This window comes from Hylobates moloch, unplaced genomic scaffold (assembly GCF_009828535.3).
Source record: "Hylobates moloch isolate HMO894 unplaced genomic scaffold, HMol_V3 SCAFFOLD_3, whole genome shotgun sequence".
Lineage (NCBI taxonomy): Eukaryota > Metazoa > Chordata > Mammalia > Primates > Hylobatidae > Hylobates > Hylobates moloch.
Window position 1 is genome coordinate 111,771,627 of NW_026652278.1, and position 15,947 is coordinate 111,787,573.

Below are 15,947 nucleotides of genomic sequence, written 5' to 3' on the forward strand. Positions count from 1 at the left end.
ATGTCACTTCACCATTGACAGTAATAGTTGGCACATTAGTTGGAGTTGTCTCTAAAGTAAACTTTAGAGCAATCTGCTTTGGATTTCTCACTTTATAAAAATGATTCAGTATTTTTAAAATACACACCAGAAAACAAAAAAAAAAAGAAAGAAATGAGAAAAAAGGAAGAAGAAAAAGAAAATGAAAAAAAGAAAGGAAGTACTAGAAAATGCCTTTTCAAGGCCATGGTTCTAATCAGTGTACATCTGTAGATAGTAATGCCATTTTTCCATCATTGATTTTTATATTGGGGGACAACATTCTTGAAGGTATAACTACAATAGTAAGTATGACTGCAAAATTCAGTAACCCTTGCTATGCTTTGCTTCTGAGTCTCTGCTTCATTTGTTCTAAGAATTACCCAAAATAACATGAGAGAATAGTATCAAAAACTACTCAGTGTGGACTTGAATGCCATAAAACTCTAGACAGATAAACTGTTTTAGTGAAATTTGTCATAACACGGGCAAACCAGTGAAATTTTTCATAACATATTCTCTCCAATGTGAACTGACACTTCATCTGTGGTGTGATCACACGTGTGCGTGTGTAGCTTCCACCTTGGTATGCTTATGCTTTATGGACTTCTGTACCTTTGGCAACAAATGTTATTACATCTACTTTCCCATGGCTTTCCCCTCCTGTGAGTGGAGTGGGAAATAAAATATGCTTTTTAAACTTCCCTTGGGCTTTAAATAAAGTTAGACTATGACTAGGCAACCAGCAACGGGAAACAATGAGAAACAAATGGCAAATTCTTGCAAGTCAAGTCCTTCCTTCAAGGTCAACTCTAGCACATGCACTACATAGCAGCTAATAATAATAAAAAAGAAATAAGCAAAGCCCTGCAAGCCTTTTGCTATTTACTGCTATTTCCTCTGCCCTCCACATCCCAGGCTTTGTATCCCTGGGACATAGGTGGTTGTCAATGTTAATCTTATTTAGTAGGTGAAAACATGAAAATTAATGTAAACTGATTTACATAACTGTGAGTTCCTTAAGGACAGGAATTGTATTCTATTGGTGCTTTGAATCTCCAGACAGAGAATAATGCCTAACTTATGTTAGTTGCCCAAGAACAACATAATCCCACCTTCATATACTTGTAGCACACATAATACTGTTCTGCCAACCCCTATCATGCAGAAGATAAACAATAGTGCTATAGGCACAAAACTCTGAACTCTCCACAAAACATATTGCTCTTTCAGGGTTGTCACCTCTCTACTTGTTCCAGGTTGGGAAATGTTTTGGAGAGTATGAAAATATCTTGATTTTCAGATGATGCAAGAAACCAAAAAGATTTGTACGAGAAATAGTAATATGGGACCAAAGTATCCAATCGGGAAATCTTATTATTTTATCTTTAATATTTTTTACTTTGGGAATTAATAAACAAAACAATTTTCAATAGAATTAATGATCCATGAGATGCAACATAGTGAGTGAAAAAAGCCTGGAGTCATTTAGAGTCACCTGATATTTATTGAACTGTCTATTATACGTCAGGCTTGTGCTAAACTTTGGTAATATTGAAATGAGTTAGACAAATATGGTCCTTGTCCTCACAGAGCTGACATTTTAGAGGAGGAAATAGGCAAAAGCCAACCAACTAAACAATATCTTAAGTGGTTCAGGAAAGAAACATGGTGCTGAGATGGGGCAAGGCAGTGGAGGTGGGGGTTCCAGAGGGAACCTCCTAGGACCTGACTAGGTAACAAAGGCTGAGATCAAAAGGGATTCCAGACTCTGGAGAGGAATATTCCAGAACCATGAACTTACAGAAGCAAACGTTTTGAGATGGGAAAGAATTTGCATGTTAGATCTAGGTCTGAATATAAACATGGTCATTTATGAGCATAAGCAGGCAATTTCCTTTATCTAAGACTCTTAGTTTCACATTTGTAAATTCAAAATAATAATGCCTGTGTTGAAAGTTAACGTGAAAGTTAAAGCTTTCTGTGGCAAAGTGCCCAAGACATTGTAGACCTTCAGAAAATGTTGTTTCTCTTTTCTGCCAACATTTTATAACTTCAGATGAATTCCTTACAAAAGTCATAGCAATAACAGCAACAACAAAATGTTAACGCTTCCCAAAGATGTGTCATTTTTTTTTCCAAGTAGCACTTACTGTAAAAAAAAAAAAAAAATCCAACTCTTGGAGGCTTTAAACAGGATTCAGCTGTACCCTAACAACTGTGAAGGTCACAGATTACCATGCCTATTTTTTAATCCAAGTATATTTCAGTGACTGCAAAAAATCAAGAAGGAAATGTGACAGATTAAATTCTTTACTTGAGTTTTCAGCAATAGATTAGTGTGTATTTAATGGACTTTTCAGCAAGAGCTAATTTAATCTCTTTTACGTTAAACAGACTCTTATACAAGACTTTGCAATGCTGCTGTATCACCACCAGGATTATTTTACTATCTATAGACATTTTACACTTCAAAGAGCCCTACAAAAACATGTGCCTGTTTATATGACCTTTCATAACTATTTCAGTTGGGTTTTGTCAACCAATTGTAATCCTTGTTTTTTTAACAAGCAAGTAACCTTCCCATTCTCAGAGCAAGTACATTTCATGCATTAAACTATTAGAGCAATTTAAATCTTGAGTGAACTCTGTTCACCAAAACATATTCCTCTGAGACAAAACCACAGCCATAAATTGACCCACAAAAAAGTAATCCTTGGGATTAGTATCTGTATAACTTCATGTTCTGCTGAAAAATAAATGAGCATACAGGAGCGCTCCTCATAACACGCATCCTCAACACACACACACACACACACACACACACACACACACACACACACACACACACACACACACAAACACAGAGGGCAGTTGGCATAAACCAGAACCGAAGTGGTGGCTCTCATGATTGCATAAAGGCTTGAGGATAGAAATCAGCTCTGGGTTCACAGGACCCTGGATCCCTTGAGTTTCTGGAAAAAGACATGCTTTTTCCTAGGAATGTTCTACTCTGTCTTGGATGTAAACAGCAGGTGGCTATGTTCTCTTGCCACTGTGACCTCTGGTTGGCAAAGTTGAGGTTGCTAGGAAGAATTAATGGGGGAGAAGGTGTGTCTACTCCATATAGGTTTGCGGAGGAGCGAAAACTGCAATTTGGAGCTTGTGGTGGTGCCAAAGAGAAGAAGAGTGAAAAACAAGAAGTTTGCCTGATGAGAGAGCATGGAAACTCAACAGAAATCAAAATTGTGTCATAGGTAAAGTAAAGCAAACTGAAATAACTCATTGTAGGCAAAGCTAGGGTGAGTTATCTGGGTTTAAAAAAATACTCTTTTAAGAGAATGAGAAAATAATATTTTTGGTTTATATTATTCCAAGGAATGTGGAAATTGTTTCTAATAAGGGAAAATGAAAGGAGATTCCTGTGGATTGAGATTAAAGGTGATTTTTTTAAAAATTGGATACCTGTGAAGAGCCAGAGTGACTGAGTGAGATAAATATTACCTTTGTCTTTGGTCAGCAAAATTTATGTTTCCATTTTTTCTTTACTAGTGACATTTCTTTCTTGAAGTTCTTGCCTAGAATGCCCCCCATCTCTCCATTTATCTAAATTTCTTACTTCCTGTTAAAACCTTTCCTCCTCTGTTAAATTTCTTTTACTGACTCTATTCTCAGTAATCTTGCCTTCCTCTGACTTTCCTTAGCTACTCTTTATTATTGAGCTGTAAATCCTAGCTGAATCTAAAAGGGGAAATAGAGTCAGACTGGTTGTGAAACTGGTAGAACGATGGTCCCTTTTGGGTACCATGTGCAAGAATTGTTAAGTTTTTGTTTTGGGAGCAGCAGGAGGGAGGCGTTTTGTGAAAGTTAAGTTGTGAAGACATGATTCCTATGTGGGAGATGGGATTGAATTTTTCTTCTTCTGGCCTTTGGGGTAGATTTTGAGCCCAGTGGCAAGAGAAGCAGAGGTTAGAAGCTGGAAGAACTGTAGTTATGAAAGACTTGTTGAGACGTTAGATACATGCAGCATTGCTTTGTGGCCCATCAGATCACTTATAGCATAGATTTTTATGAGAGGACAAGCTCCAATCATGCCTTCACCTCCTTCTCCAGCTACAGAGTCCAATGTTGTGTTGTCACTTTAAGAGTCAGAAGGCCATTGGTGTGGGGTTGTTAAGCATGCCAGATTGTGCTCCATTGGATAGCACCAGGAGCAGAAGTGATGGAGTGGTACTCAGATGAAGAAGACAGAGCTGAGGCACACAGTCAGGTGGGTCCCAAAAAAATGCAAGACCCCAAAGAAGACTCCCAGAAATGTATAGAGGAGATTCAGAAATAAAGGAGAAGGGGATGGGGGAGGGGCTTAATATCTGCATAAGCAAATATAGGCTGCAAACCCTAATAATTTGGCATAAATATCAATATAATTTTATTTCTGAACATAGGCTAGTATTGTCATTACCATCTATTTCATTTACAACTTGCCAACACAATAGTTTTCTCTTAAAGAAAAAAAACCTTTAGGATCAGTGGTACATGTGCAAGTTCATTACATAGATAAACTTGTGTCATGGGGATTTGTTGTACAGATTATTTCATCACCCAGGTACTAAGCCTAGTACCCAATTGTTATTTTTTGTGATCTTCTCACTCCTCCCACCTTGCACCCTTAAGTAGGCCCAGGCTCTGTTGTTCCTCTCTTTGTGCCCATGTGTTCTCGTTGTTTAGCTCCTAATTAAAAGTGAGAATATGTGGAATTTGGTTTTCTGTTTCCCCATTAGTTTGCTAAAGTTAATGGCCTCCGGATGAAGGACATGATCTCATTATTTTTTATGGCTGCATGGTATTCCATGGTGTATATCTAACACATTGTCTTTATCCAATCTGTCATCAATGGGCATTTAGGTTGACACCATGTCCTTCCTATTGTGAATGGTGTTGCAATGAACATATGCATGCATGAGTATTTATGGTAAAATGATTTGTATTCCTTTGGATATACACCCAGTAGTGGGATTGCTGGGTTGAATGGTAATTCTCTTTTTAGCTCTTTGAGGAATCACCACAATGCTTTCCACAGAGGTTGAATTAATTTACACTCCCACCAACAGTGTATAAGCATTCCTTTTTCTCTGTAACCTTGCTAGCATCTGTTATTTTTAAACTTTTCAATAACAGCCATTCTGACTGCTGTGAGATGGTGTCTCATTGTGGTTTTAATTTGCATTTCTCTAATGATCAGTGATGTTGAGCTTTTTTTCATATGCTTCTTGGCTGCATGTATGTCTTCTTTGAAAAGTGTCTGTTTATGTCCTTTGCCCATTTTCTCATGGGCTTGTTTTTTGCTTGTGAATTTGTTTAGGTTCCATATAGGTGCTGAATATTAGACCTTTGTCCTTTGTCAGATGCACAGTTTGCAAATATTTTCCCCCATTCTGTAGGGTGTTTGTTTACTCTGTTGATATTTTCTTTTGCTGTGCACAAGCTCTTTCATTCAATTAGATCTCATTTGTCAATTTTTGCCTTTGTTGCAATTGCTACTGGCATCTTCATCATGAAATCTTTGCCAGATCCGACATCCAGAATGGTATTGCCTAGGTTGTCTTCCAGGTTTTTAACAGTTTTGTGTTCTACATTTAAGTCTTTAATAAATCTTGAGTTTTGTATATGATGTAAGGAAAGGGTTCAGTTTCAGTCTTCTGCATATGGCTAGCCAGTTATCTCAGCACCATTTATTGAATAGGGAGTCCTTTTTCCATTGCTTGTTTTTGTCAGGTTTGTTGAAGATCACATGGTGATCTGATCAGATGGTAGGTGTGTGGCCTTGTTTCTGAGTTCTCTATTCTGCTCCATTGGTCTATGTGTCTGTTTTTGTACCAGTACCATGCTGTTTTGGTTACCGTGGCTCTGTAGTGTAGTTTTAATTTGGGCAACGTGATGCCTCCAGCTTTGTTCTTTATGCTTAGGATTGTCTTGGCTCTTTTGGGCACTTTTTTAGTTCCATATAAATTCTAAAACTTTTTTTTCTCATTCTGTGAAGAATGTCGTTGGTAGTTTCATAGGAATAGCATTGAATGTGTAAATTGCTTTGGGCAGTGTGTCCATTTTAATGATATTGATTCTTACTATCCATGAACATGGAATATTTTTCCATTTGTTTGTGTCTTTGATTTCTTTGAGCAGTGTTTTGTAATTCTAATTATAGAGATGTTTCACCTCCCTGATTAGCTGTATTCCTAGGTATTGTATTCTTTTTTGTAATACATTCTTTAAAAGCCAGGTTCTATTAATTGTAATCAAAAGTAGCCAAACATGCATTTCTTTTAAAACACTCTAATTAGGTTCAGGTCTTCACCAGAGATTTATCCAAGTTAATGACTGTACAAGGTTTCTAGGTTTGCCATTAGGTGCCACAAATTGGGTGACTTAAACAGCAGAAATATTTTGTCTCCCAGTTCTGGAGGCTAGAAGGTCAAGATCAAGGTGTTCGTAGAATTTGTTCTGTCTGAGATCTGTAAAGGAAAAGCTGTTCCATGCCTCTTTCTAGCTTCTGATGGTTTGCTGGCAATCTTTGGGGTTCCCTGGTTTGTAAGTCTCTGTTCTCATCTTCACATGACCTTCTTCCTGTGTGACTGTGTCCAAATTTCTCCTTTTTATAATGACATCATATATTTTGGATTAGGGGCCCACTGTACTCCAGTATGGCCTTATTTTAAGTAATTACTTCTGCAACAACTCTATTTCCCAATAAGATCACATTCTGTGGTACTGGGAGTTAGGACTTCCATGTGTGATATTTGGAGCACACAATCCAATTTATAATAGCTAGACATAGTTACAAACTGTAGATGAATTAGAATCTTTGGTCTGAGAATCTATGACTGGTGGTGGGGTTGGCAGAATGCTGTTCTTAAAGATGAAGTGTTAGGAATAGTTAAGTTATTGGCTATACATTTGACCCAGTTTTTTTTTTTTTTCTTTCTGGTGGCAGAGAGAAAGAGTAATCACGCAGGAAACAGACGTTTTCTGATTATTAGCAATTATATTTTTTGAAATCCAAATGAGAGCACATGGTATAACATACACACAGACTAGTAATTGATAAAAATATATGAAATTGGGCATAGACAATCTGGGGGCCCATGATTATTAAATCTGTAGTAGGCTTTTCATGAAAAAGAATTGTTTGTGATTCATGTGACCCCAGGTATGGCAGGCAATCCCCATCCCCGCCCTCCCACCCTCCTGTATCTTTATCCTAATCTCTGGAATTTTTGGAAATATGTTACATGGCAAAAGGGCTTTTCAGATGCAATCAAGATTAGGGACCTTAAAACAGAGCATCCTGTATTATTCAGGTGGGATCAATCTAATCACATGAGCTTTCAAAAGCAGAGAATTTTCTCTGGCTGGAAGTAGTAGAGATGAGGCAGAGAAGGTCAAAGAGATTTGAAGCATGAGAAGGACTCAACTCACTATGCTGACTTTAAAGGTGAAGGGAGCCAAGGCTGTGTGGGTGATCTCTAGATATTGAGAATGACCCTGAGCTGGCAGACAGCAAGAATATGGTACCCTTTGCAATCACAAGGAACTGGATTCTACCAACAACGTAAATAAGCTTGAAAGTATATTTTTCCTAGAGCATCGTGATAAAAACCTAGCTAACAAAAACCTTGATTTTGTGAAATCAGAACAGAGAAATGAGTGAAGCCAACCCAGATTTCTGACCTACAGAACTGTGAGATAATATGTTTATGTTGTTTTAAGCTCCTAAATTCATAATTGTTTCAGCAGCAACAGAAAACAAATACACTAGGTATCAGCTTGGGTTTCTCTGTCTTTAATGTCAAGATAAGATTGGCTTCAATGTTTCTTCTGGTGCCTTCACCAATATTTCTACAAGGCCTCAGGTCATGTAGGATAATGTATACTCTCAGGTCTTCTCTGGCTCTGAGCTCCTGTTTCTACTTGATAGTCTTGTAGAATATTTGTACAATTGAGTCGGCTTGCTCTTGCCTCTCTGCCATTGCCAAGAAAAGAACCCATGGCAAGCCTAGTCAAGATCAAAACTCCCTAATGTCCCCAGATGTGCGAGCAAGAAATGCTCATTGTGTGTTACCAAGGCTTTGTGATCATTTGTTATATATCGTTACGGTGGCAATAGGTAACTCACACTGACTTGAAGGGAACTATTGCTCCCTTGACAGTATTGGCCTTTTACTCTTTGTCCTCTTTCTCATGCCATAGCCACCCTTTTTCTAGCCCCATTTTTGTATGTTTTTTCTCTCTCTGTTTTTCTGTCTCCCTCTTGTTCCTATTAATATTAACTTCTTAGTTTTAATAATAATGGCTTCTTTCAGCAGCCTTTTTGAAAACTCTATGAAAGGGAAACTCTTTATGTTTCATGTAGTAGTCATCTGGGGAACTGAACAAGAAGACTCCTCCATAAAGAGTGAATCATAGCAGGAAGTTATTTCTGAGGATGTCCTGAATGATGCCACCAGGAGCCTGGGTGACAGTGAATGGTCAGGTTGCCAGAGTGGTTTTCAAACAGGGAGGAGTAAGGTATCTGGTCATGGTTTCCTAGATTAGATAACATTATTCAACTTCAAAGGGCCTCACACCAGTCCCAAACTACCTTGTATTGTTATTATTAAAAATATATTTTTCACATAGCCTCAACAAGATTGTAAAACCCTTGATGTAGGCTTTGTTTTCGGTCTCTTTTTTTTTTTTTTGAGACGGAGTCTCACTCTGTTGCTTAGGCTGGAGTGCAGTGGCGCAATCTCGGCTCACTGCAAGCTCCGCCTCCCGGGTTCACGCCATTCTCCTGCCTCAGCCTCTCCAAGTAGCTGGGACTACAGGCGCCCACCACCACGCCTGGCTAATTTTTTTGCAATTTTAGTAGAGACGGGGTTTCACCGTGGTCTCGATCTCCTGACCTCGTGATCCGCCCTCCTTGGCCTCCTAAAGTGCTGGGATTACAAGCGTGAGCCACCGCGCCCGGCCTTCGGTCTCTTTTTGTAATCAGAGTATGTTGCCCAATATGACCTGCATATAGTAGGCCCTTAATCAGTGTGTATTGATAATGATGATAATGAAAAATAAAAAGCTGAAGGAAGAAGAGAGATTGTGTGAAAAAATCTCAAATTAGTTTTCAGCTTCTCTTAATTTTTTTATTTTAACCTGGGGAGATACACTCCAGATTTAAAAAGGAATAAATGTAAGTACAATTTCTTTAAACAGTCATTCTTAGAAAAGAGAAATAAATGTGGAATCTACAAATCAAAATGAACAGTGGATTGCAAACTGGAGACTTTGAAACTACTAAAGTCAAAAAGTATGAATCCAACAACCACCTACTGATTATTAGGTTAATAATGATTATAATTCATTGACATAGCAGTAGTTCCATATGCCTAAGACAGAAAGCTTGCTAGAAGGCAGCTGTTGACGTGAAAATCAGCCACCGGGTGCGGTGGCTCATGCCTGTAATCCCAGCACTTTGGGAGGCCGAGGCGGGCGGATCACGAGATCAGGAGATCGAAACCATCGTGGGTAACACGGTGAAACCCCATCTCTACTAAAGATACAAAAAATTAGCCAGGCGCAGTGGCGGGTGCCTGTAGTCCCAGCTACTCGGGAGGCTGAGGCAGGAGAAGGGCACAAACCCGGGAGGCAGTCCAAAGTCTCATCCAAAATAAGGCAAATCCCTTCTGCCTATGAACTTGTAAAATCAAAAGCAAGTTAATTACTTCGTAGATTCAATAGGGGTACAGCCATTGGGTAAATATAGCTATTCCAAGTGGGAGAAATTGGCCAAAACAAAGGGGCTACAGGCCCCACGCAAGTCAGAAATCCAGTGGGACCGTCAAATCTTAAAGTTCCAAAATGATCTCCTTTGACTCCATGTCTCACATCCAGGTCACACTGATGCAAGAGGTGGGTTCCCATGGTCTGGGGTGGTGCTATCCCAGTGGCTTTGCAGGGTACAGCCTCCCCCCTAGCTGCTTTCACAGGCTGACCTTGAGTGTCTGAGGCTTTTCCAAGCACACTATGCAAGCTGTCAGTGGATCTACCATTTTGGGGTCTAGAAGATGGTGGCCCTTTTCTCACAGCTCCGCTATGTGGTGCCCCACTGGGCACCGGTACCAATGGTATTAAAAAGCTGTAGAGACACATTTAAAATTTATACATTCTACTCTATTTTATTTATCCCTGAAAGCACTGAGAAAAATACAAAAATGCTGCATAAATTAAAATCAGATCAGCACTGAAAAGCATCCATTGGAAGGAGGCCATTGATTGCCTTCTTTGAGAATAATAAATGTGAAATCAGTTTAGATAGCATAGAGAGAAAGAGATGGAGACACTGAATATAGTTAATTCTTTTAAGAAGATTTGCTATGAGGAAAAGGAAAACAGATTTGATGGCAGTAGGAGGGAAACATGCACTTTTATTCCTTGGGCCCAGAAGGGAAAGGATGCCTCATAGATCTGAAATTCTTTTAATTTATAGTTATTATTGGAAAAACTAAAAAATCAGAATATTCAAAGCATTTCCTTTTTTTGTGCAGTTTTAGATTTACAGAAAATTTAAGGCTATAATAAAGAGTAGTAGCATTGAATTCCATATACTTGCTTTCCCCTGCCCCCACCCCACCCTGTAGAATTTCCCTTATTATTAATATCTTACATTAGTGTGGTAGGTTTGTCACCATTCATGAACAAAATTGCTATATTATTATTAACTGAAGCTCATGGTTTAAATCAAATTTCAATCTTTCCATTGTACAGTCTTATGAGTTTTGGAAAATGTGAAAAACGCATGATGTCATATATGTATTAATACCATAACAGTTCAATGCAGAATAGTTTCAGCATCCTAAAAATTGCCTGTGCTTAACCACCTGTTCATCCCTTCTCCAACCCTCTTTTTTTGTTTGTTGTTTTTTTTTTTTTTTTGAGACAGAGTCTCACTCTCTCACCTGGGCTGGAGTGCAGTGGCATGATCTCAGCTCACTGCAACCTCTGCCTCCCGGGTTCAAGCGATTCTCCTGCCTCAGCCTCCTGAGTAGCTGGGATTACAGATGCGTGCCACGACTCCTGGATAATTTTTGTATTTTTAGTTGAGACTGGGTTTCACCATGTTGGTCAGGCTGGTCTTGAACTCCTGACCTCAGGTTATCCACCCTCCTCAGCCTCCCAAAGTGCTGGGATTACAGGCGTGAGCCACCGCGCCCGGCTCCTCTTTTTATTTATAAATAGAAAAATAACCAAACTATCTCCAATTCTTTGAATCCCTGGTAACCAATGATCTTTTTACTGTCTCTACAGCTTTACCTTTTCCAGGATGTTACATAGTTGGAATCATACTTCTTTTATCTTAAAAGTTAGCTCTGTACATTTGCAGTCAATCTTTTCTTTTATCCCCAGCATCAGAAAACTACTGATCTGTTTTCTGACTCCACAGTTTGTCTATTGTAAAAATTTGTATACATATAATTATACAATATGCAGATCTTTAAAATGGCTTTGTTATTAGCATATTTATCAATTTCATCTCTTTGTTGCATGTATCAGTAGTTTGTTCTTTTTAACTGTTGAGTAGTATTCCATGGTATATATTTATTTACTACAGATTTTGGAAGAAGCATTCTTGTTGTATGTATTTTTTAGGTTCCAAAAATTTGTTACTGCTTTCACCTCTCTTCTTGTGAATTTCTGTCATTATAACATGCAGTTATAGTGAAGTTTTTGAGACATTGAAATTGGAGGTGTCTGCTAGAGCTACTCTTTAAACTCAGAAGTTTTTTTTTCCTTTACTTCATAAGGTGATAGGTGAAGACTTGTCCCATCATTTTACTGTGAGGAGAATAATTATTATGACATTTCAAGTATGTAAAATTAAAATATATCTAATGAACTTCATGTGTCTTTTTATAAATTTTAATAATTATTTTGATGAATGCAGAATATTTTCATGACAACAAACAAATTATCTTTGCCAGAATTATTACATTTAATGGTAACTACTAATCATCCTAATGAAATTTAGCCACAATACTGGTGGTATCCACATAGCACCTATTCCTTTATTTTATTTTATTTTTATTTTCGAGACAAGGTCTCACTCTGTCACCCAAGCTGGAGTGAAGTGTGGCAATCATGGCTCACTGAAGCCTCGAACTCCTGGGCTCTAATGATCTTCCCACCTCATCTTCCAAGTAGCTAAGAATACAGGTGCTTGCCACTATGCCTTGCCCATATTCCTTTAAAATATTTCCAAATCTTCTCGTCTAATTGATTATTGCCCTCATAAGAAAAAATTATATCTTTATCACACTTATAAATGCAGTAAAACCTACAATAAGACTGTACTTGCTTTGGGTACTCCTTATATGTCTGATGAAAGCATTAACTTTATTGTGCATGCATCTTAAAAAGGAAAAGCTATCAAGGTTGAAGGGCATCATACTCAAATTACTTGTATTCATAGTTTAATAATTGATAGATAGATAATCCAGAGAACCACTTCCATACCATTTTTAAAGCCAGCAAAATTATATAAAACCTTAGAAGAACTATTATGGTTTTCTTTTATGGAATTCTTATTAAAACAATCCATCTGATTATCATCTATGCACTTAGGCAGAATAAAAGCTTACTGGCATTATGTGTGACACAGTTAGTTCTGAGCTCTCAATTTTTCCAATTGTTGTGCCAAAACTATTTTAAAATGGTACCTGAGCCTAGCATTGCTTAATATGCTTCTTGGACCTTACTTGGTAAAAAAAAAGTTTATGTTTTCAAGGCTGCCCTGTAATTTCTGTTTTCAGTTGAGTTTAATATGAATGTTTAAAACTTGCATGATGACCAATTCTAACAAGAATACTATGTTAAAACCTGAGAATTTTTGGCTTTAAAAATGAAACTAAAATAAATAAAGTGCAGAGATTGATTTTATATTACTTAAATAGCTTTTTAATTTTTAGAAATTAGATTTGAGATTAATCAACTCAAGTTGAAAAAATTAGAATTATTTAATTTTTTCAGAGACAATATTTAAAACTTCTTTTTTTCAAATTAGAAGGCTGTTGTAACTGAAGAGTATGATGCAATCCAATTTTGTAACTTTCTGGGTTTTTTCTTTATTACACCCAATTTGTGTTGTGTGAATAACTTCCTAAAGAATTATTTTACTCAAAGTGAGGTCTGAAAGTGTATAAAAAGTTACCTGATTGTCTTACTATTTTGAAACATAATTGGTTAGATTTATAAAAGGTGGGCTAAGAGGTTTTATTTAATAGGTTTGCTGTTTCTCAACATAGTCTGCCTTTTTTAAAAGATCAGTTTATTAAATTTTCCCCCAGAAACCGTAGATGTAAGAGTGAGGTAAAAATAATGTTGATAATGAAAATAATATTTAGTTGAAAACAACTGAAGTGAGTGATAGTACAGGCTTCTTCCTTCTCTGGCATATCAGAAACAATGGTATGGTTGAGTAAGAGTAGTAGGTAACATAAGTTATGACAACTTACTGTGTCAGAAAACATTTTATGAGCTTTGTATGTAATAAATCATCTTCACAAGATAGATAATATCACCATCACTTCCATTTCATAGATGAAGAAACTGAGGCAAGTCATTTGGCTGAAAAGATGTGAAACTGGGCTGAGTATCCAGATAGTGTGGCTCTGGAGTCCACGAGCTTAACCATCTCTCCAAATTGCTTCTATAAAGGATAAATCTCCAGAAAAAATGTGAAATAAATTATACAAAGGCAAGACTTCTTTCAAAAAAAGATGAATAATGATAACAAAATAAAACATAGCAATCTTAATGGAGCAAGAATCAAACCAAATGATGCAAGCTCAATGTGGCTCTAGTTTACTAAGTCACCAAGCAGTACTATTGTGATATGTTAATCTTATTTGACTGATACAGAAACAATAATAACTAAAATAAAGTCATTAATAACTATAATAAAGCAAATAAATCTATCTCATTAAAATCAAGAAGAGACAGAGAGTGTGCCTTTCATACTTACTAGTTTTTCATTTTAATTATTTGTTCTACTAACAGTATTGTGATGGTAGAGGCAGGATGGAAGTGGAAGGAATTGGAGAATCATTTAATTTTGAAATGGTTTTTAGACATCCAAATGCAGATGTCAGGTAAGCTGCTGGATTAATGTAACTCAAACTCAGAGGAAAAGTCTGGGCTGGAAATATAAATTTGGGGATCATTACAATGGTATTTAAACTCATGCAATTAGTTGATATTATCCAGAAAGAGGGTGAAAAAAAGAGAAGTCTCATAGTAGGGTAAGAGGAGAAGTCAGTAAAGGAGACTAAGAAACAGCAGCCATGGAACAGTGGGGAATGCATGAGTGTAGGGACACAGAAAAGGAAAGAGAGCATGGTCAAATATGCTTAAGGCTGCTGATGGTTAGATTATGTGAAGTCTGTCCACTGGGCTGAGCAGCATGGAAGTCATTGGTGAATTTAGAGAGTAGTTTCATTGGAGTGTGGAGATAGAAGCTAAGTTCATGTGGGTGGAAAAATTGTGGTGAAGTGAGGTTAGAGAGATCATGAGTAGGCTAATTCTACCACACTTCCTATAGTTATTCTCATTAGAAAAGCCCAACTTTAATCACTGCCCTCCCCATCCCTATGAAACCATCTCCATGGAAACGCACGATACTATCATATTTTCTCTATATTTCTTTAACTCTCATTTGTTCATCTAGTTCATCTTTTCCTTCAAAATCCCTCTTTGGGGAACTCATTTTCTATGGCCATAAGCATCTCCTACTTTTTCAACTACTTCTTCAAATGTTGTCTCTACCCTCTCACCTTACTTTTACCTCGTCTGAAGACAGTGCTTTCCCAGCAGCCCTCTTGCTGAAGTTGTTTATTATGTCTCCAATGCGTAGGGGCCTAGAGTGGGATCATTATTCATGTTCACTATTGCCTTTTCCAGGCAATACTCCTGCTCTTTTAATGGTTATGCTACCTGGCCTTATTACACATTTCTCTTCTTACTGCCACATTTATTGATTTCCTTATCACTCATATAAATTCACTGACATTTCAGAATGTGTGAATGGTTTCTTTTAATTTTTTCAAAAATCTTCTCAAATAGATAATAGTTATACAAAAATCAAAGTTAAAAATATTTTTGTCTACTTTTCATAGAAGGTGAGAAATTTAGCAGTCCTCTCGTCATCCTTCTCCCTCCCCACCCCATGCCCAATTTTGACTAACAGGGTCTACAAAGCCCATCACAGTGGCCTTTGGCACCTGTGATCAGGTTCATTCTGTGCTACTCTTTTCCTTATTTTTGTATCCTTAGGGCTGTTCTTTCTACCCGCAACAGTCTTCCTAATCTAGTTTCATCCTACTTTTTTAATCTAGGACTTACTACTCAGATCTCTGTTCAAATGTCCTTTCCTAAGGGAAGCCGCCTTCGACTCCCCAGACTAGGTCTGGTGCCCATCAGTTGGTATCAGTGCCAAAGGGTATGAGGATTTTGAGTGAGCTTCAGAGTATCATACAGATGGGCTCCAGCCCAGTCCTAGGTAGAAGGAACCATGAAAAAGGCAAGAGTAAGAGCAAGAGCTAAAAGACTGATTTCATCTTCTCTCTTTGAGATTGAAAGCATAACGTGCATTTCTTTTTTTTTTTTTTTTTTGAGATGGAGTCTCGCTCTGTCACCGAGGCTGGAGTGTAGTGGAGCGATCTCGGCTCACTGACAGCTCTGCCTCCTGGGTTCATGCCATTCTCCTGCCTCAGCCTCCCGAGTAGCTGGGACTACAGGCACCCACCACCATGCCCAGCTAATTTTTTGTATTTTTAGTAGAGACGGGGTTTCGCCGTGTTAGCCAGGATGATTTCAATCTCCTGACCTCGTGATCTGCCCGCCTT